Source organism: Scyliorhinus torazame, chromosome 4, assembly GCF_047496885.1.
Source record: "Scyliorhinus torazame isolate Kashiwa2021f chromosome 4, sScyTor2.1, whole genome shotgun sequence".
Lineage (NCBI taxonomy): Eukaryota > Metazoa > Chordata > Chondrichthyes > Carcharhiniformes > Scyliorhinidae > Scyliorhinus > Scyliorhinus torazame.
Genome location: NC_092710.1, coordinates 369544881 through 369566771, shown reverse-complemented (window position 1 = coordinate 369566771; position 21891 = coordinate 369544881). Strand labels below are relative to the sequence as shown.

General features: G+C 47.8%; 1 long non-coding RNA gene across 1 annotated transcript; it reads right to left on the bottom strand.

Annotated features, from left to right (window-relative positions):
- Positions 1–643: 643 nt before the first annotated feature.
- Positions 644–12900, bottom strand: LOC140411778 (uncharacterized). Its single transcript, XR_011941002.1, has 3 exons — positions 12851–12900; positions 6872–7001; positions 644–705 (listed from the first exon to the last, which is right to left on the bottom strand). It is a non-coding gene; the product is annotated as an uncharacterized lncRNA (long non-coding RNA).
- Between the last annotated feature and the right edge of the window lie 8991 nt (positions 12901–21891).

Below are 21891 nucleotides of genomic sequence, written 5' to 3'. Positions count from 1 at the left end.
ACAATGTAGTGTGCCAAAGTCAGGATGCCTGGCGCTGCCCACAGAGTTGAGGATGGAGAGCGCCCACAACCCTGGACCCTGGAGCACCACAGCAGTGGGTTGGGGGAGATTGGGCCCTTGGATCTTCCGTATTATGTGTTCTGGAGGGGGTCCTTCTGCTGGCCTGTTTCTGGGTGACCAATGTTGCTGGAAATCGATCTGCATTTTCAGGAGGTCCACCTTCTTTTGTCAACATGGCTCAGTGTTGTTGGACATCTTTTCAATATGACACCCGGGCAGGAGGGTGGACTACACACCATCCAGGCCTGACCCACTGCTGAAAACAGCGGAAAACACCCAGGTGAATAATTAATGATGGGTGGGAAGATTCGGAGTGTTTTCCGGCAAGAAGCCACAGCAGGAACATTCCACATTCCCACCCACACCACAGCACTTAGTCTCAAAACGGGAGAATCCCGCCCCAGGCTGATGTTGATACAAGAGCTGACAGAAAGGAACATCAATCACAATATATCAATCACTAAACTCAACTGCCATAGAACCAAACAGGAGGTCCAGTTTGTAATGTAACTGCTGGATCTGTTGGTTCCGGGGGATTGTTGACTTCGGGAACTATCAGGACAAATACACTGAATCTTTGTTGTATTTTGCCATTTTTCAAGTATCCAACAACTCCCCAAGGTGCAGCGAGAGGAATAACGGTACCTGTAGACAGAGAGACACAGCATTTAACTGGGTGATCAGCTTACAGGGAGTAAAAAGTTACAGGTGAGGGGGTAGGGTGACTTTGTTGAAATGTGGAAAATGTTGTGATATCACTTTAAGGGAATATGCAAATGAACAAGTAGCCAGGATGTAGAGCAGCACGTGACGAACTAACTCCACCATCAACAACCAAGAAACAAATTACCCCGAAGCCCTGACAATCGTGGCTGGAGACTTCAACCAGGCCAACCTCAGGAAGTTTCCACCCAAACTCCATCAACATATCTCCTGCTCCACCAGAGGTGCGAACACCCTGGACACTGCTACACGGGCATCAAAGGGGCCGACCGCTCCATTCCCCAACCACACTTTGGCAAATCCGAAAAAAAGCGCGCAGTGCTGGTCCGAGGAATCTGAGGACATTCTCCGCGACTGCTTGGACACTGTGGATTGGTCCATATTCAAGGCCCCGGCAGCGAACCTGGACGAATACGCAACCACCGTCACAGACTTCACCAGGAAGTGTGTCGAGGACGGTGCAGCAAAGAAGACAATACGGGTGTCCCCCAATCGGAAACCCTGCTCAACCAAAGGGTTCACTCCCCGCTGAAGTCCCGGACGGAGGCGTTCAAGTCTGACCCCCCTGACCTCGATCAGAAATCCTGGTCCGACGTACGGAAACCATCAGGGACGGCAAAAGGCAATTCCGGATCAAACTAGAGTCCCAGGCCAGTGACACTAACCCACGGCGACTGTGGCAGGGTCTACACAAGATCACAGGCTATAAAGCAAGGCCAGGCGGAATCTCTGGGGCTGGAGCATCTCTACTCGAGGAACTGAACAGGTTCAATGCCCGCTTTGAGCAGTCAGCCAATGTATCAGTGCCTCCCGCCCCAACAGCCCTGGACACACCCGTACCCACTATTACAGCCTCAGAGCTAAGAGCTGCCTCCTTGAAAGTGAATCCGCGGAAAGCGACGGGTCCCGACGGAGTCCCTGGGCGAGCACTCAGAGCCTGCACAGACCAGCTGGCGAGTGTATTCGCAGATATCTTCACCACCTCACTCCCCCGCTCTGAGGTGCCCACCTCCTTCAAGAAGACCACCACAATACCAGCACCAAAGAAGAACAAGATAGCCTGCCTCAACGACTACCGACCGGTGGCCCTGACGTCTGTTATCATGAAATGCTTCGAGCGGCTCGTCATGAGACGGATCCACGCCAGCCTCCCAGACGGTCTCGATCCACTGCAGTATGCCGATCACCGCAACCGGTCCACAGCAGATGCTGTTTCCCTGGCTCTGCAATCAACACTCGAACACCTCGACAACAAGGACACCTGTGTAAGACTGCTGGTCATCGACTACAGCTCCGCCTTCAACACCATTATCCCAACAAGACTAATAACCAAACTCCGCAACCTTGGACTTGACCCCTCCCTGTGCAGCTGGATCCTCGACTTCCTCACCAACAGACCACAATCTGTCAGGATAGGTAACAGCGCCTCCTCCACAATAGTCCCCAACACCGGGGCCCCGCAAGGATGTGTGCTCAGTCCTCTACTGTACTCCCTGTGCACACACGGCTGTGTGGCAAGATTTAACTCCAACTCAATCTGGAAGTTTGCAGATGATACGACTGTGGTGGGCCGCATCTCAAACAACGACGAATCAGACTCCAGGAGGGAGATAGATCACTTGGTTGCATGGTGTACCGAAAACAACCTCTCTCTAAACGTCGGAAAGACCAAGGAACTGATCATCAATTTCAGGAAGTGCAGCACGGCACACACTCCCGTCTGCATCAATGGCTCCGAAGGGGAGATAATAATAATATTAATAAACGCTTATTGTCACAAGTAGGCTTCAATGAAGATACTGTGAAAACTCCCTAGTCGCCACATTCCGGCACCTGTTCGGGGAGGCCGGTACGGGAATTGAACCCGCGCTGCTGGTCTTGTTCTGCATCACAAGCCAGCTGTTTAGCCCACTGTGCTAAGCCAGCCCCTAAACCAGATGGTCGATAGCTTTAAGTTCCTGGGGGTTTACCATCACCATTACTGGTCCACTCATGTTGATGCAACAGTCAAGAAAGTCCAACAAAGTCTCTACTTCCTACGGAAGGTAAAGAACTTCAGCATGTCTGCATCAACTCTCACAAACTTCTACAGATGTGCGATAGAGAGCATCCTATCCGGCTGCATCACAGCCTGGTTTGGCAACTGCTCGGTCCAAGATCGCAAGAAGCTGCAGAGTGTGGTGAACTCAGCCCAACGCATCACACCAGCTTGCCACCCTCCCATTGATTCTGTCTACACCTCCCGCTGCCTCAGGAAGGCAGGCAGCATTATCAGAGACCCCTCCCACCCAGGCATTGCCTTCTTCCAGACCCTTCCATCAGGCAGAAGATACAGAAGTCTGAAGACTCGGACATCCAGACAGAGGACCAGCTTCTTCCCCACAGCTACTAGACTCCTCAACGACTCCCCCTCGGACTGATCTGTTCCCTGTAAGAACACTGTTCATGACGCTCTATATTGCTCTTGTTTGGCCTTGTTCCGCAATGGAACCAATCGCTTTTTGTTGATCTACCATTTGTTCCCTTGGCCGCAGAAAAATAGTTTTCACTGTACTTAGGTACATGTGACAATAAATATCAATCAACCAATCAATGGATCAATTCTGGATCCATGCTGCCATCCCCTTCCATCACATGAGTTTAAATTTTGCTAACAGTCTATTGTAAAAATGGTAATTTGTCAAACTCGTTTTGAATGTTTACATACATAACATCATTGTACACCCTCAACCACCATAAACCATTAAACATTCACCCTCAACCACCATAAACCATTAAACATTCACCCTCAATCACCATTAACCATTAAACATTCACCCTCAACCACCATTAACCATTAAACATTCACCCTCAATCACCATAAACCATTAAACATTCACCCTCAATCACCATAAACCATTAAACATTCACGCTCAACCACCATTAACCATTAAACATTCACCTTCAACCACAATTAACCATTAAACATTCACCCTCAATCACCATAAACCATTAAACATTCACGCTCAACCACCATTAACCATTAAACATTCACCTTCAACCACAATTAACCATTAAACATTCATGCTCAACCACCATTAACCATTAAACATTCAACTTCAACCACAATTAACCAATAAACATTGACCCTCAACCACCATAAACCATTAAACATTCACCCTCAACCACCATTAACCATCAAACATTCACCCTCAACCACCATTAACCATTAAACATTCACCCTCAACCACCATTAACCATTAAACATTCACCCTCAACCACCATTAACCATCAAACATTCACCCTCAACCACCATTAACCATTAAACATTCACCCTCAACCACCATTAACCATCAAACTTTCACCCTCAACCACCATTAACCATTAAACATTCACCTTCAACCACAATTAACCATTAAACATTCACCCTCAACCACCATTAAACATTCACCCTCAATCACCATTAACCATTAAATATTCACCCTCAACCACCATTAACCATGAAACATTCACCCTCAACCACCATTAAACATTCACCCTCAACCATCATAAACCATTAAACATTCACCCTCAACCACCATTAACCATTAAACATTCACCCTCAACCGCCATTAACCATGAAACATTCACCCTCAACCATCATAAACCATTAAACATTCACCCTCAACCACCATTAACCATTAAACATTCACCCTCAACCACCATAAACCATTAAACATTCACCCTCAACCACCATTAACCATTAAACATTCACCCTCAACCATCATAAACCATTAAACATTCACCCTCAACCACCATTAACCATGAAACATTCACCCTCAACCACCATAAACCATTAAACATTCACCCTCAATCACCATTAACCATTAAACGTTCACCCTCAAACACCATTAACCATTAAACATTCACCCTCAAACACCATTAACCATGAAACATTCACCCTCAACCATCATAAACCATGAAACATTCACCCTCAACCACCATTAACCATTAAACATTCACCCTCAACCATCATAAACCATTAAACATTCACCCTCAACCACCATTAACCATGAAACATTCACCCTCAGCCACCATTAACCATTAAACATTCACCCTCAACCATCATTAACCATTAAACATTCACCCCCAACCACCATTAACCATTAAACATTCACCCTCAACCACCATTAACCATTAAACATTCACCCTCAACCGCCATTAACCATTAAACATTCACCCTCAACCACCATTAACCATTAAACATTTACCCTCAATCACCATTAACCGTTAAACATTCACCCTCAACCATCATTAACCATTAAACATTCACCCTCAATCACCATTAACCATTAAACATTCACCCTCAACCACCATTAACCATTAAACATTCACCCTCACCCACCATTAACCATGAAACATTCACCCTCAACCACCATTAACTATTAAACATTCACCCTCAACCACCATTAACCATGAAACATTCACCCTCAACCATCATTAACCATTAAACATTCACCCGCAACCATAATAAACCATTAAACATTCACCCCCACCCACCATTAACCGTTAAACATTCACCCTTCACCACCATTAACCATGAAACATTCACCCTCAACCACCATTAACCATGAAACATTCACCCTCAACCACCATTAACCATTGAACATTTACCCTCAATCACCATTAACCATTAAACATTCACCCTCAACCATAATAAACCATTAAACATTCACCCTCAACCACCATTAACCACTAAACATTCACCCTCAACCACCATTAACCATTAAACATTTACCCTCAATCACCATTAACCATTAAACATTCACCCTCACCCACCATTAACCATTAAACATTCACCCTCACCCACCATTAACCATTAAACATTCACCCTCAACCACCATTAACCATTAAACATTCACCCTCACCCACCATTAACCATTAAACATTCACCCTCAACCACCATTAACCGTTAAACATTCACCCTCAACCACCATTAACCATCAAACATTCACCCCCAACCACCATTAACCATTAAACATTTACCCTCAATCACCATTAACCATTAAACATTCACCCTCAACCACCATTAACCATTAAACATTTACCCTCAATCACCATTAACCATTAAACATTCACCCTCAACCATAATAAACCATTAAACATTCACCCTCAAACACCATTAACCATTAAACATTCACCCTTCACCACCATTAACCATGAAACATTCACCCTCAACCATCATAAACCATTAAACATTCTCCCTCAACCACCATTAACCATTAAACATTTACCCTCAATCACCATTAACCATTAAACATTCACCCTCAACCATCATAAACCATTAAACATTCTCCCTCAACCACCATTAACCATTAAACATTCACCCTCAACCACCATTAACCAATAAACATTCTCCCTCAACCACCATTAACCATTAAACATTTACCCTCAATCACCATTAACCATTAAACATTCACCCTCAACCATCATAAACCATTAAACATTCTCCCTCAACCACCATTAACCATTAAATAACTGGACGCAGTTAGTTCCACAGGATTTCTCTTTAACAAGGTAGAAGTTCCTGTCACTGAGTCTCAGACAGGAGCCAGCATTCCCGCAGCATCCACTGAGCTGAGAGAGATGCAGTTTCTCAGCTTCCACAAGGGTTCATGTCGTCTCCAATCGCGGGTTCATGCCTGAGAAAGAGCCTTTATTACACTCGGGAAATTCAGCAACCACAGCTGGAATCTCACTCCCAGTGCATGTGGGAAACCTTCCCGGTTTCTGGGAACATAAAGCCGGCAGGTATCAAAGAAGTAGGGCTCAGGGGATAATGGGATATGGGGGGGAAGGCGGGAACTTGGTGATCAGCCATGATGATAAAGAATGGCGGGGCAGGCTCGAATGGCCTCCTCCTGCTTCTATTTTCTCTGTTTGTTTCTATGTATGTAAGTAGCCCAACTAGCGCCTCATCCCACAAGTCACATGTGACCGAGGAACGCTCTGGGATTGACAATTCTTTGCTCAGTGTGTCAGTCTGTACAGAAAGTTTCAAGCGTGACAGGTTAAAGAGTGAGTGGCTGTTTTAGAATCTGTTGTTACTTTGAAGGAACATCTGACATACCTGCAACATTCCCACAACGTGCATAACTGAATAGTTTGTCCAGACCGATCGCCAGCGCACTTTTAATATCCACGGCATCAACGTCAGTTTGAACCCATTGCCGATATTCTAATTCCGCCTCATCATAATTCTAAAACAAGAAAATAAAATCCATCACCATGTGACACAACTGAACTCGCACCAAAACACATCAGTGTTGAGGGGACTGTCCTCGGTTCCCAGGTGTGGGAGCAGTATTCATGTCCTGCATGGACTGACCTGGTAAAAGAGTTTGGAATTTTTGATGGGAGTCTTGGCATCACCACTTCCAGATTGATTTCCCTGACCCCCTCATGCACTCTTTCAGCTTTAGAGTTATCCTGCCCATTGGGCCTCACACCTTCCCCTTGGGCTTTCAATGAAAACAAATATCGAGAATGTTCTGGAAGGCCATCGACACTGAATCATGTCCAGTAATTGTGTTTCCCTTTGGCTGTTTTACCACATTATTGAAACAGAAAGGTTTCAATGGGTTAGAAATTGGTCCTCGTATCCAGGCACTAATCCAGGATGAAAAGAAAAGAATGTCATTGGACCGTAAGAAATAGGAGCTGGAATAGGCCCAATAACTCCTCAAGCCTGTTCCACCAATCAACAAGATCATGCCTCACCTTTAACCCCAACTCTACTTGCCCCACGCACTCCCCACCTGTTCCATTGTGTTGTGTTGGAGAAGTTTCCGTAACTCCCAGAGACTGCTGGCTGCAGACATTCTAACTGTATTGGAACACATTTACCGTTTGGAGACCATTCCCCGACACGAGCTTCTTTTCGTGCTGCTTTCTGCGAGACTCTCAGATCACGAGTAGATGTCACTTCCTGCCAGTGACATCACAGGGTTAACCCTTCACAGGACCTGTCCGAATATACTCCATTATACTACACCCCGAGCAACCTGGAATCTTAAATTGTACCTTGTCACCTTGTCTGTTTCAATGAGATCCTCTCATTCTCCTAAATTCCAGAGAGTTCCCGACAATCTGATTCCTTTCAGTATTGGACATCTCTGTAACCCAGGAATCAACCCAGTGAATCTTCACTGCATCATCTCCAAGGAATGGACATCCTGTTTTGGATCCGGTGTGAAATTCTCCGTTTGGGAGAGTAATGCTGACGCTTCGGACTGAATTGTGAGTGATTTACGTTCCCGTTGGGGGCGCTATTCAGAAAGTGAGTCAGGATACGCTAATGGGTCAGGTCTCTGTCCAGGTGAATCCAGAGCAATTCCCATTCCCGCCCACGTCGGATTCACTGGATCCGGAATTGGCGCTGGAGAGCTTGACGAGCTGGAGTCGCTGATAAACGACCCACTCCCCGCGCACTCTCATTCCAACCAAGATGGCGGCTCCATGAAGATCAGCACCACCCTTCACAGCTGCGGAGCTTGATCGAATGTTGGATGTTATAGAGGAAAGGCGGGACACCCTCTTCCCCAGGGTGTGCAGGAGGCTACTGCCAGCGGTCATTAACCGGGCCGAGGCAGAGGTGGCTGCGGTGGTTACCGCCGTGCGCCTCACCAGGGGGACCAGCACACGGTCATCAACCGGGCCGAGGCAGAGGTTGGACCCGATTAAGGAATCGATTGCGCGGCAGGAACTTTGACTGGATGCTCAGGATCGGGCGATCCAGAAAGTAGAGAAGGCGCTGGCTGAGCAGGAGGAACATCAAACTGCGGTGGAGTTGGAGGTGGAGATGCTGAGAGACCAGCAGAAAAGGCTCCTGGAGAAGGTGGAGGACCTGGAGAATAGGTCCCGCCGGCAGAAGCTGAGAATCGTTGGTCTCCCTCGCGGACGCAGGGGCATACATAGCGGGCATGTTCGAGAGGCTGCTGGGGGATGGGACGTTCGCCCGACCCTTGGAGGTGGACACAGAGCGCTCGCGAGGAAGTCGCGTGTGGGAGACCCCCCCCCGCGAGGGCAATGGTGGTGAGATTCCACAGGTACCTGGACAAGGAGCGTATTTTACGGTGGGTCAGGCAGACACGGAGCTGTAAATGGGGGAGTAGCATTCTGCGGATCTATCAGGATCTGAGCACGGACGTGGCCAGGAGAAGAGCGGGATTCAACGAGATAAAGTCGACCCTTTTCAAGAGGAAGGTGAAGTTTGGGCTGCTGTACGCGGCCCGTCTTTGGGTCACTTCTGAGGAGCAACATTTCTACTTTGAGTCGCCCGAGGAAGCGATGGACTTCGCTACAAGGAAAAGGCTGGGAGCGGACTGAAGTCTTTGAACTTTGCTGCAGCGCTCATGTTAAAAACGTTTTTGTTTTGGGACATTATCTGTAAAGCCTTCTGTATTCTAAACCAGGGGCTGGTTTAGCACAGGGCTAAATAGCTGGCTTTTAAAGCAGACCAAGGCAGGCCAGCAGCACGGTTCAATTCCCGTAACAGCCTCCCCGAACAGGCGCTGGAATATGGCGACTAGGGGCTTTTCACAGTAACTTCATTGAAGCTTACTTGTGACAATAAGCGATTTTCATTTTTCATTTCGTATTGATTTGGGGCCTGCTGCAGAGCTGGGTGAGTTAAAGTTTGCATTTGCACTGATGGGGGATGGAGGTGTGAATATTAGATGTTGAATCTTCTTTTTGATTTTCTTTGTGTTTCTTTCGGGCAATTGGGTTGGGATTGTTTTTCTTTTGCATATGTGTGTCCGAGCGGGGGGGGGAGGGAACTATAGGTGGGAAAATGTCTGGCGCCAAGCTAGCTGGGAGGGCTAGCTCACAGAAGCGCAGTGGCGGGGGGGGGGGGTGTCTTTAACACAGGCATTGACCCAGGGCTGGACCGATCTAGCTCAGGGGCAGGCAGGGTGCCAGCAATGGCAAAGGGGCTAAAGGGGTTTATGGAGTAGATGGGGGGGGGGACGGGACCCATGGAGATTCGGGCAGCCGAGACTGAAGGAGTTCTCCTTCTACTCACACGTGCATAAAATGTACTCCCGGATTGACTTTTTTATCCTAAACAAGGCTTACTGACGGGGGTAATGGACACTGAGTATTCAGCGATCGCGATCTCGGATCATGCCCCGCACTGGGTTGACCTACAGGTGAGCAAGGAGGGTGGCCAGCGCCCGCACTGGAGGCTGGACCTGGGACTTTTAGCGGATGAGGAGGTGTGTGGGTGACTGAGGAAATGCATCCAGAACTATCTGGAAGTCAACGACACGGGGGAAGTTTCGGCTGCGGTGGTCTGGGAGGCGCAAAAAGCGGTGGTTAGAGCGGAGCTGATGTCGATACGGGCCCCAGGGAGTTGGTAGACAGAGCAGAAACGGACCGACTGATAAGGGAAATTCTACAGATCGACAGGAGGTATGCGGAGGCCCCAGAGGCAAAGCTTTTTAGGGAACGATGGAGGCTACAGGCGGAGTTTGGCTTGTTAACTACAGGGAAGGCGGTAGAGCAGCCGAGGAAGGCGAGGGGGCGGGGGGGGGGGGGGCGATATATGAATATGGAGAGAAGGCCAGCAGAATGCTTGCTCAGCAGCTCAGAAAGAGGGAGGCAGTCAGGGAGATTGGGAAAGTAAGGGACAGGGATGGGAACCTGGTCGGAGATTCAGCTGGGGTTAATAGGGTGATCAAGGAGTTTTACAGAAAAGTGGAAAAGTGTCCTGGTCGTCACCAGGTGTTAGATGTTGTCCGTATAAAGCTTTTCCTGTCTGGGCCGAACACGTGGGTTATGCAGGGGTTAGTTGTCCTTATATATATTCCAACCCGTTCATATCCATTTTCCTCGTTCTGTTGGGTTTGAACCCAACCTTGATGTGCATTTGCCTGGTTAATTAGCCCATTTACAATAACTCAACTGTCTCAAATTCCTGAAGTTGCTGCAAATATCCAGGCACTTATAGTTACTTGTAAAGTTCCGCACTGCATGTTCTATGTCTATGTTCTAACACCAAAGATCCATTCTGCATGGGACAGAGTGGCTTAACTCATCTGAGTATATCTGACAATTCAAAACTTAAGATTTGTCAGTTCCAGTTAAAAATACATCTTCAGCTGTTTTGTCTTTTATTACTTTATCAGAATGACGAAGCCTGAGCTCAGAGTGTGGACAGGCAAACCCAGCCCGGGGCAATTCTCTGCTGGTTTGAAAAGGGGGTGGAGTAAAAGTTGGATTGCTGCCAAGTTCCTGCGATCAAGTATCTGAGAACGATGTGTTTTTTGGAATATAGATTTGCTTTCAATCAGAGTTGGGTGTTTTTCCTTTTAAAACCAGCTTCCACATTGTCTGCAGTTTTAATTTCCAAGCTAATTTTAAACATTTATTTTAAATTATCAAACACAATAAGTTGTTGAATATATGACTGAACCAATTTTGCGCTGTATCGGGGCTCTCTACCAGATTGCATGTTGTCACCAGCCTACTTTTGTTTAAACAAGAAACATGATCATGGACATATTTTATTTACCCATCTGTCCTTTACACCTAATCCTGCAGTCTCAGAATTATAACATCTCCGTTGTGAGACAGGTTAGTTTCACCCTACTGATGATCACAAAGTATTTGTGTCAGGGAAGTTTTAACCCTGAACTAATGAAACACCGGCTTGGTCATATGCCATATGTATTTCAACTGTCCGAACTTCCAATGAACACCATAAAACTAATATTATTCTTACATACTTGATTTTGTACCCTGATTAAAATCCCTTGTGTATCAAAATTACCCTGGAAATGTCATTGCTAACTACACTCAAACTATGATCTTTTAAATCACAATGTCAGCCGACACACCAAAATAAGTTAGGTAACAATCCTTCTGGAGCCTATTCTAAAATTCCAGATTATAAACCCAAGGATACTTTCTTCGAAGATAAACCTTAGCAGAGAGAAATTAACATTAACAGACCAAACACACACATTCTCACAGGTCGCAAATATCAGCGTAAAGAGACAGCAATTTCACAATCGCTTCATTAAAATACTGAACAAAATCTACCATTCTCATTCGGCATGAAACTTTATCTATGTTATTCCATTTCAGTCGATTGCCACTGATTAACTTTCTAGGCATTAGCTATTCTTAGAGACGTATATTTCTTTGTACAGGTGACCTGCTTGCTGAAATGGTTACATTTAACAAAAACAACTCGAGTCAAATGTTTCCACAAAGCCCAAAATCAAACCTGATCTTCAAAACAAACATCGACTAAATGTCTTTCTGTCTCTCAGTGTCCAGAGTAAAATGAGCTGGCACAAACATCGCAGCAAATGCTCTGCCTTTATCTGTCTCTCACTAACTTAACTGCGACAATTGTTCTGCTATCTCTGTAAGGTGGGGAATAAAATATCCCTGTGATCACAGAGCTGTCTTTAAAACTGATGGGGGAATCTCTGAATAATGTTCACCCTGTGCTGATCGGGGCTGTGTCCATTCCCTGAAATGTGAATGTTTAAGAAGGTGATTTCTGATTCCAGTATCTGAGTATCCAATAGCAGGGCCGGCCCTCTCACTGACCCTGTATTGTTATAGAGAGAATGGGATGTCCCAGGTGTCAGCGTGAAGACCAATCCTTTTCCCGCTGATTTACACAATCGGGTGTAAAAGGAGCCGCGATTCCATATATCTCAGATTGTATTACTGCCCAAGGGGAGATTCCAGCCTCTCCTGTGATCTCTGTGAGGGGAAGTTGTCCTGGGATGTGGAACTGAAACATATCTGACCAGGAATGTCCCACCTTTAACTTGCTGTCTGTGAGGACGTCTCTGATCTCAACCTGCTGCCAGTTGGGTCAACGGTTTATTCCTTGTCTGGGAAAGGGAAAAATTAAACCAGCAGTGTTCCTGTTCCTGCTGGAATCCACTGACCTCTGCTCTACAAACTCCACACGGGGATTTATTGAGGACAGGATTGGGATCAGCTGTGTCGGTATCTCAGACAACACCCCGACTTTTATCACCTCCTCCAGAACCCTACACCTCCCAACCCACAACGTAGTTACCAGGGGTGTGTGTGTGCAGGAATAAGGCTGAAAGAGAAACTTATTGACTTGCTGTCGATCTATTCCAGGCCAAACTCCTCGTTCGCTTCACCAACGATCCGCTGGAGACAGGCAGGGTCCTCTTGAACATTTCAATGCTGGGGTGCAGAGACATCTCTGCTGCTGGTTAAACTGCCGACAGTCACAATGAGGCATTGACACCATTTGTGAGATCAAGAGGCACAAACCCTCTCGAAGTGACATGGTGGCTGCGAGAAGGACAGGTGTTACATCTATTTAATGTTGTGAAGGGCTCCTATTGGACAGAGAGGGCAGGAACAGATAGTTCAACACCTCCCCACCCCCCACCCCCACCGACTGTCTGTCCAATCAGAGCCCCTGGTCTATTTGAGTCACTCCAGGACAAAATCGAAACACTTGGCCATTCTTTGGTGCAGAATTCTCTTCACCTTTCCCAGCTGCAATAACTTCCAGATATTTTCCCTGCCCCTTTCCGGATGCCAGGGATCATTCCCTCCAGTCTCTGCTGTGAGGAATCACACTCACACCCACCACCCACCTCCTCATTCCTGTCAGCTTCTGGCTTGTGACAATCTGTGTAACTAATCCCGGGAATAAAGAGTCAGAGAGAATTACAGCTCCATTTTCAATATCAGGGTAGAAAATTCAGGATTTAGTTTGTCCAGGTGCAGGTGAAGTCACTTTGAGCTTGTGACAATGTTTTTCTTCGTCTCCCATGAGTTCAACATCAGAAGTTGCAAAGCACCATGTAAATGTTACTGTGAAGAGAGGCCAGGCGATGGTGTGTGGCTCTGTCAATGTAAAGTCATCACATCAGCTGAGTGCCTCACTCAAAAACAACGTCATTGGAAATGTCCGGGAGATCTGGACCACCCACTGACCACTGAAGTAAAACTGCCCCAAAGGCAGATCTGAAACCTCATTTCAATTGTCCATCGGGACATTTACAGGGCCCACATTTCAGAGCAATAGGTGGAGCTGATTTTTATATTTGAAATTGTTCCATTGCTCCTCAATCCTGTAGAAACATGCAGCTGTAAAAATCTTTAACCAGGAACATATTTGGTTGAGTCATTGCAGATTGTGGTCACATGGTATTTATTATTGCTTCTTGGGATGTGGGAGTTATCGACAAGGTTGGGAGGCAGGTTAGCACAATGGTTAGCACTGTGGCTTCACAGCGCCAGGGTCCCAGGTTCGATTCCCGGCTTGGGGCCACTGTCTGTGCGGAGTCTGCACGTTCTCCCCGTGTCTGCGTGGGTTTCCTCCGGGTGCTCCGGTTTCCTCCCACAAGTCCCGAAAGACGTGCTTGTTAGGTGAATTGGACATTCTGAATTCTCCCTCAGTGTACCCGAACAGGCGCCGGAATGTGGTGACTAGGGGCAGGCCAGCTTGGGACCGCCCATTAAGGGCAGGCATTTAAACAGTAGATTTATTCATTTATTTTTAAATTTGGAGTACCCAATTCATTTTTTCCAATTAAGGGGCAATTCAGCGTGGCCAATCGACCTACCCTGCACATCTTTGGGGTGTGGGGGTGAGACCCAAGCAAACACGGGGAGAATGTGTAAACTCCACACGGACAGTGACCCAGAGCCGGGATCGAACCCGGGACCTCAGCGCCGTGATGCAGCAGTGCTAAACACAGCCCCACCGTGCTGCCCTAAACAGTAGATTCATATTGAAAAACTCAGGAAACTATTTTAACAAGTGTTTTCAAGGTATGTAGAAACTTTCTTCGCAGTTTTTTAAATCTTTCTTTTAAACAGGCATCACTGTTTCTGTTGATTCTTTTAAAATAATTTTAATTTTTTAATGTTTTAAAGGTGATTATTTATAAGTGAACATATGTTTTATTATTTGTTTTAAGTCTGTGAAACTAGTTAAATCTGGGCTATATTATATCACTTTCCGTGCAGTATGCTGAAAAATGTTTGTGTGTTTTAATTTAGATTATTGTCAGAAGATTTTAAAAGCACCGCAGGGCTTTTTGCCGTCACTTTCCTTGTAACATTTGATTTTTGGGGGGATTTGTGTTTGTAGAATCAGTGCAGTGCATCAGGAGGCCATTCGGCCCATCGAGTCTGCACTGACACTGGGAAAGAGCACCTTACTCAGGCCCAGGCTCCCGCCCTGTGCCCATAACCCACCTAACCTCTGGACACGAAGGGGCAATTTGTCAAGGTTATTCCACCGAACCTGCTCATCCTTGGATGTGGGAGGAAACCGGAGCACCCGGAGGGTTCGGGGGAGATTGACAAAGGTGTCCTGGACAAATAGACGGAGGGGTTGTAAATGGTGGTGACAATGACTCAGGAGGGAGCTGATAGCAGCACATTCAGAGATCAGACTGTGTTTATGGCAGAACAGAGGTAAACAGTGTGTCAACGATGGCCTTAGAGGACCAAATGGTGAGGGACAAATGGATTGATGGAGGAAAGGACCAGGGTATCCCGGAGGGAGCAGTCTCTGTGGAATACTGACACGGGGAGTGGGGGGAAGATGTGTTCAGTGGTGGCATCATGCTGGAGTTGGCAGAACTGGCGGAGGATCATTCTTTGAATGTGGAGGCTGGTGGGGTGAAAGGTGAGGACAAGGGGGACCCTATCCTGGTTCTGAGAGGGAGGGGTGAGGGCAGAGGTGATGGAGGTGGGTTGAGCAGAGTTGAGAGCCCTCGCAGCGACAGTGGGTGGGAACCATGATTAAGGAAGAAGGAAGACAAGTGCGAAGCAGCCTTTTGGAATGTGGCACCATCAGAACAGATGTGAAGCTGGCGAAGAAACTGGGAGAATGGGATGGAGTCCTGACAGGACTTGGGTGTGAAGAGCTGGAGTCGAGGTAGCTGTGGGAGTCGGGGGTTTGTCATGGACATTAGTGGATAATCTATCCCCAGAAATGGAGAGGTCAAGGAAGGGAATGGAAGTATCCGAGATCTGGAAGAAGGAACTGAAGGCTCTGTGCTAAGTTTGCAGATGATACAAAGATCTGTAGAGGGACAGGTAGTATTGAGGAAGCAGGCGGGCTGCAGAAGGACTTGGACAGGCTAGGAGAGCGGGCAATGAAGTGGCAGATGAAATACAATGTGGAAAAGTGTGAGGTTACGCACTTTGGAAAGTGGAATTTAGGAATAGACTATTTTCTAAATGGGGAGATGCTTAGGAAATCAGAAGCACAAAGGGACTTGGGAGTCCTTGTTCACGATTCTCTTAAGGTTAACGTGCAGGTTCAGTCGGTGTTTAGGAAGGCAAACGCAATGTTAGCATTCATGTCAAGAGGGCTAGAATACAAGACCAGGGATGTACTTCTGAGGCTGTATCAGGCTCTGGTCAGACCCCATTTGGGGAATTGTGAGCAGTTTTGGGCCCTGTATCTAAGGAAGGATGTGCTGGCCTTGGAAAGGGTCCAGAGGAGGTTCACAAGAATGATCCCTGGAATGAAGAACTTGTCGTATGAGGAACGGTTGAGGAGTCTGGGTCTGTACTCGTTGGAGTTTAGAAGGATGAGAGGGGATCTTATTGAAACTTACAAGATACTGCGAGGCCTGGATAGAGTGGATGTGGAGAGGATGTTTCCACTTGTAGGAAAAACTAGAACCAGAGGACACCATCTCAGACTAAAGGGACGATCCTTTAAAACAGAGATGAGGAGGAATTTCTTCAGCCAGAGGGTGGTGAATCTGTGGAACTCTTTGCCGCAGAAGGCTGTGGAGGCCAAATCACTGAGTGTCTTTAAGACAGAGATAGGTTCTTGAATAATAAGGGGATCAGCGGATTGGGGGAGAAGACAGGAGAATGGGGATGAGAAAAAATCAGCCATGATAGAATGGTGGAGCAGACTCGATGGGCAGAGTGGCCTAATTCTGTTCCTGTGTCTTATGGTCATATGGAGCATGTGAAGGCGATAAAAAGGAGGAAATTGGAAGCAAAATTAAGACCTTTTTTCTGTTCCAACCAGCAACAGGAAGCAGCATCGAAACAGTCATTGATGTAGCGAGAAAGGATTTGAGGGAGGGAGCTGGAGTAAGACTGGAACAAGGAATGGTCCACACATCCGATCAAGAGACAAGCAAAACAGCGACTCACTCGGGTAACCATAGCCAAACCTCTCGTTTGGAGGAAACACGACAAGTTAACGGAGAAATTGTTCAGTGAGGGGACACGTTCAGCCAGAAGGAGGAGTGTGGTGGTGGATGGGGATTGTTCAGGACACGGATCAAGGAAGAGGTAGATAGCCTAACATGCATCCTGGTGGAGAATGGAGTTATAGAGAGATTGGACATCCTGGTGGGGAATTGAGGTATAGAGGGATTGGACATCCTGGTGGGGAATGGAGGTATAGAGGGATTGGACATCCTGGTGGAGAATGGAGTTATAGAGAGATTGGACATCCTGGTGGGGAATGGAGGTATAGAGGGATTGGACATCCTGGTGGGGAATTGAGGTATAGAGGGATTGGACATCCTGGTGGGGAATTGAGGTATAGAGGGATTGGACATCCTGGTGGGGAATGGAGGGACAGAGGGATTGGACATCCTGGTGGGGAATGGAGGTATAGAGGGATTGGACATCCCGGTGGGGAATGGAGGTATAGAGGGATTGGACATCCTGGTGGGGAATTGAGGTATAGAGGGATTGGACATCCTGGTGGGGAATGGAGGTATAGAGGGATTGGACATCCTGGTGGGGAATTGAGGTATAGAGGGATTGGACATCCTGGTGGGGAATGGAGGTATAGAGGGATTGGATATCCTGGTGGGGAATGGAGGTATAGAGGGATTGGACATCCTGGTGAGGCACGGAGGTATAGAGGGATTGGACATCCTGGTGGGGAATGGAGGTATAGAGGGATTTGACATCCTGGTGGGGAATGGAGGTATAGAGGGATTGGACATCCTGGTGGGTAATGGAGGTATAGAGGGATTGGACATCCTGGTGGGGAATGGAGGTATAGAGGGATTGGACATCCCGGTGGGGAATGGAGGTATAGAGGGATTGGACATCCCGGTGGGGAATGGAGGTATAGAGGGATTAGACATCCTGGTGGGGAATGGAGGTGTAGAGGGATTGGACATCCCGGTGGGGAATGGAGTAAGAGAGGGATTGGACATCCTGGTGGGGAATGGAGGTATAGAGGGATTGGACATGCTGGTGGAGAATGGAGTTATAGAGCGATTGGACATCCTGGTGGGGAATGGATGTAGAGAGGGATTGGACATCCTGGTGGGGAATGAAGGCATAGAAGGATTGGACATCCTGGTGGGGAATGGAGGTATAGAGGGATTGGACATCCTGGTGGGGAATGGAGGTATAGAGGGATTGGACATCCTGGTGGGGAATGGAGGTTTAGAGGGATTGGACATCCTGGTGGGGAATGGAGGTATAGAGGGATTGGACAACCTGGTGGGGAATGGAGGTATAGAGGGATTGGACACCCTGGTGGGGAATGGAGGTATAGAAGGATTGGACATCCTGGTGGGGAATGGAGGTATCGAGGGATTGGACATCCTGCTGAGGAATGGGGGTAGAGAGGGATTGGACATCCTGGTGGGGAATGGAGGGACAGAGGGATTGGATATCCTTGTGGGGAATTGAGGTATAGAGGGATTGGACATCCTGGTGGGGAATGGAGGTATAGAAGGATTGGACAACCTGGTGGGGAATGGAGGTATAGAGGGATTGGACACCGGGGTGGGGAATGGAGGTATAGAGGGATTGGACATCCTGGTGGGGAATGGATGTATAGAGGGATTGGACATCCTGGTGGGGAATGGAGGGAGAGAGGGATTGGACATCCTGGTGGGGAATGGAGGTATAGAGGGATTGGACATCCTGGTGGGGAATGGAGGTATAGAGGGATTGGACATCCTGGTGGGGAATGGAGGTATAGAGGGATTGGACATCCTGGTGGGGAATGGAGGTAAAGAGGGATTGGACATCCTGGTGGGGAATGGGGGTATAGGGTGATTGGACATCCTGATGGGGATTGGAGGTACAGAGGGATTGGACATCCTGATGGGAAATTGAGGTATTGAGTGATTGGACATCATAGTGGGGAATGGAGGTATAGAGTGATTGGACATCCTGGTGGGGAATTGAGGTATAGAGGGATTCGACATCTTGGTGGGGAATGGAGGTATAGAGGGATTGGACATCCTGGTGGGGAATTCGAGGTATAGAGGGATTGGACATCATAGTGGGGAATGGAGGTATAGAGTGATTGGACATCCTGGTGTGGAATGGAGGGAGAGAGGGATTGGACATCCTGGTGGGGAATGGAGGTATAGAGTGATTGGACATCCTGGTGGGGAATGGAGGTATAGAGGGATTGGACATCCTGGTGTGGAATGGATGTATAGAGGGATTGGACATCCTGGTGGGGATGGAGGTATAGAAGGATTGGACAACCTGGTGGGGAATGGAGGTATAGAGGGATTGGACATCCTGGTGGGGAATGGAGGTATAGAGGGATTGGACATCCTGGTGGGGAATGGAGGGAGAGAGGGATTGGACATCCTGGTGGGGAATGGAGGTATAGAGGGATTGGACATCCTGGTGGGCAATGGAGGTATAGAGGGATTGGACATCCTGGTGGGGAATGGAGGTATAGAGGGATTGGACATCCTGGTGTGGAATGGATGTATAGAAGGATTGGACAACCTGGTGGGGAATGGAGGTATAGAGGGATTGGACACCGGGGTGGGGAATGGAGGTATAGAGGGATTGGACATCCTGGTGGGGAATGGATGTATAAGGGATTGGACATCCTGGTGGGGAATGGAGGGAGAGAGGGATTGGACATCCTGGTGGGGAATGGAGGTATAGAGGGATTGGACATCCTGGTGGGCAATGGAGGTATAGAGGGATTGGACATCCTGGTGGGGAATGGAGGTATAGAGGGATTGGACATCCTGGTTGGGAATGGAGGTATAGAGGGATTGGACATCCTGATGGGGATTGGAGGTACAGAGGGATCGGACATCCTGGTGGGGAATTGAGGTATTGAGTGATTGGACATCATAGTGGGGAATGGAGGTATAGAGTGATTGGACATCCTGGTGGGGAATTGAGGTATAGAGGGATTCGACATCTTGGTGGGGAATGGAGGTATAGAGGGATTGGACATCCTGGTGGGGAATGGAGGTATAGAAGGATTGGACATCCTGGTGGGGAATGGAGGTATAGAGGGATTGGACATCCTGGTGGGGAATGGAGGTATAGAGGGATTGGACATCCTGGTGGGGACTGGAGGTATAGACTTATTGGACATCCTGGTTGGGAATGGAGTTATAGAGTGATTGGACATCCTGATGGGGATTGGAGGTACAGAGGGATTGGACATCCTGATGGGAAATTGAGGTATTGAGTGATTGGACATCATAGTGGGGAATGGAGGTATAGAGTGATTGGACATCCTGGTGGGGAATTGAGGTATAGAGGGATTCGACATCTTGGTGGGGAATGGAGGTATAGAGGGATTGGACATCCTGGTGGGGAATTCGAGGTATAGAGGGATTGGACATCATAGTGGGGAATGGAGGTATAGAGTGATTGGACATCCTGGTGTGGAATGGAGGGAGAGAGGGATTGGACATCCTGGTGGGGAATGGAGGTATAGAGTGATTGGACATCCTGGTGGGGAATGGAGGTATAGAGGGATTGGACATCCTGGTGTGGAATGGATGTATAGAGGGATTGGACATCCTGGTGGGGATGGAGGTATAGAAGGATTGGACAACCTGGTGGGGAATGGAGGTATAGAGGGATTGGACATCCTGGTGGGGAATGGAGGTATAGAGGGATTGGACATCCTGGTGGGGAATGGAGGGAGAGAGGGATTGGACATCCTGGTGGGGAATGGAGGTATAGAGGGATTGGACATCCTGGTGGGCAATGGAGGTATAGAGGGATTGGACATCCTGGTGGGGAATGGAGGTATAGAGGGATTGGACATCCTGGTGTGGAATGGATGTATAGAAGGATTGGACAACATGGTGGGGAATGGAGGTATAGAGGGATTGGACACCGGGGTGGGGAATGGAGGTATAGAGGGATTGGACATCCTGGTGGGGAATGGATGTATATGGGATTGGACATCCTGGTGGGGAATGGAGGGAGAGAGGGATTGGACATCCTGGTGGGGAATGGAGGTATAGAGGGATTGGACATCCTGGTGGGCAATGGAGGTATAGAGGGATTGGACATCCTGGTGGGGAATGGAGGTATAGAGGGATTGGACATCCTGGTTGGGAATGGAGGTATAGAGGGATTGGACATCCTGATGGGGATTGGAGGTACAGAGGGATCGGACATCCTGGTGGGGAATTGAGGTATTGAGTGATTGGACATCATAGTGGGGAATGGAGGTATAGAGTGATTGGACATCCTGGTGGGGAATTGAGGTATAGAGGGATTCGACATCTTGGTGGGGAATGGAGGTATAGAGGGATTGGACATCCTGGTGGGGAATGGAGGTATAGAAGGATTGGACATCCTGGTGGGGAATGGAGGTATAGAGGGATTGGACATCCTGGTGGGGAATGGAGGTATAGAGGGATTGGACATCCTGGTGGGGACTGGAGGTATAGAGTTATTGGACATCCTGGTTGGGAATGGAGTTATAGAGTGATTGGACATCCTGATGGGGATTGGAGGTACAGAGGGATTGGACATCCTGATGGGAAATTGAGGTATTGAGTGATTGGACATCATAGTGGGGAATGGAGGTATAGAGTGATTGGACATCCTGGTGGGGAATTGAGGTATAGAGGGATTCGACATCTTGGTGGGGAATGGAGGTATAGAGGGATTGGACATCCTGGTGGGGAATTCGAGGTATAGAGGGATTGGACATTCTGGTGGGGAATGGAGGGAGAGAGGGATTGGACATCCTGGTGGGGAATGGAGGTATAGAGGGATTGGTCATCCTGGTTGGGAATGGAGTTACAGAGTGATTGGACATCCTGATGGGGATTGGAGGTACAGAGGGATTGGACATCCTGATGGGCAATTGAGGTATTGAGT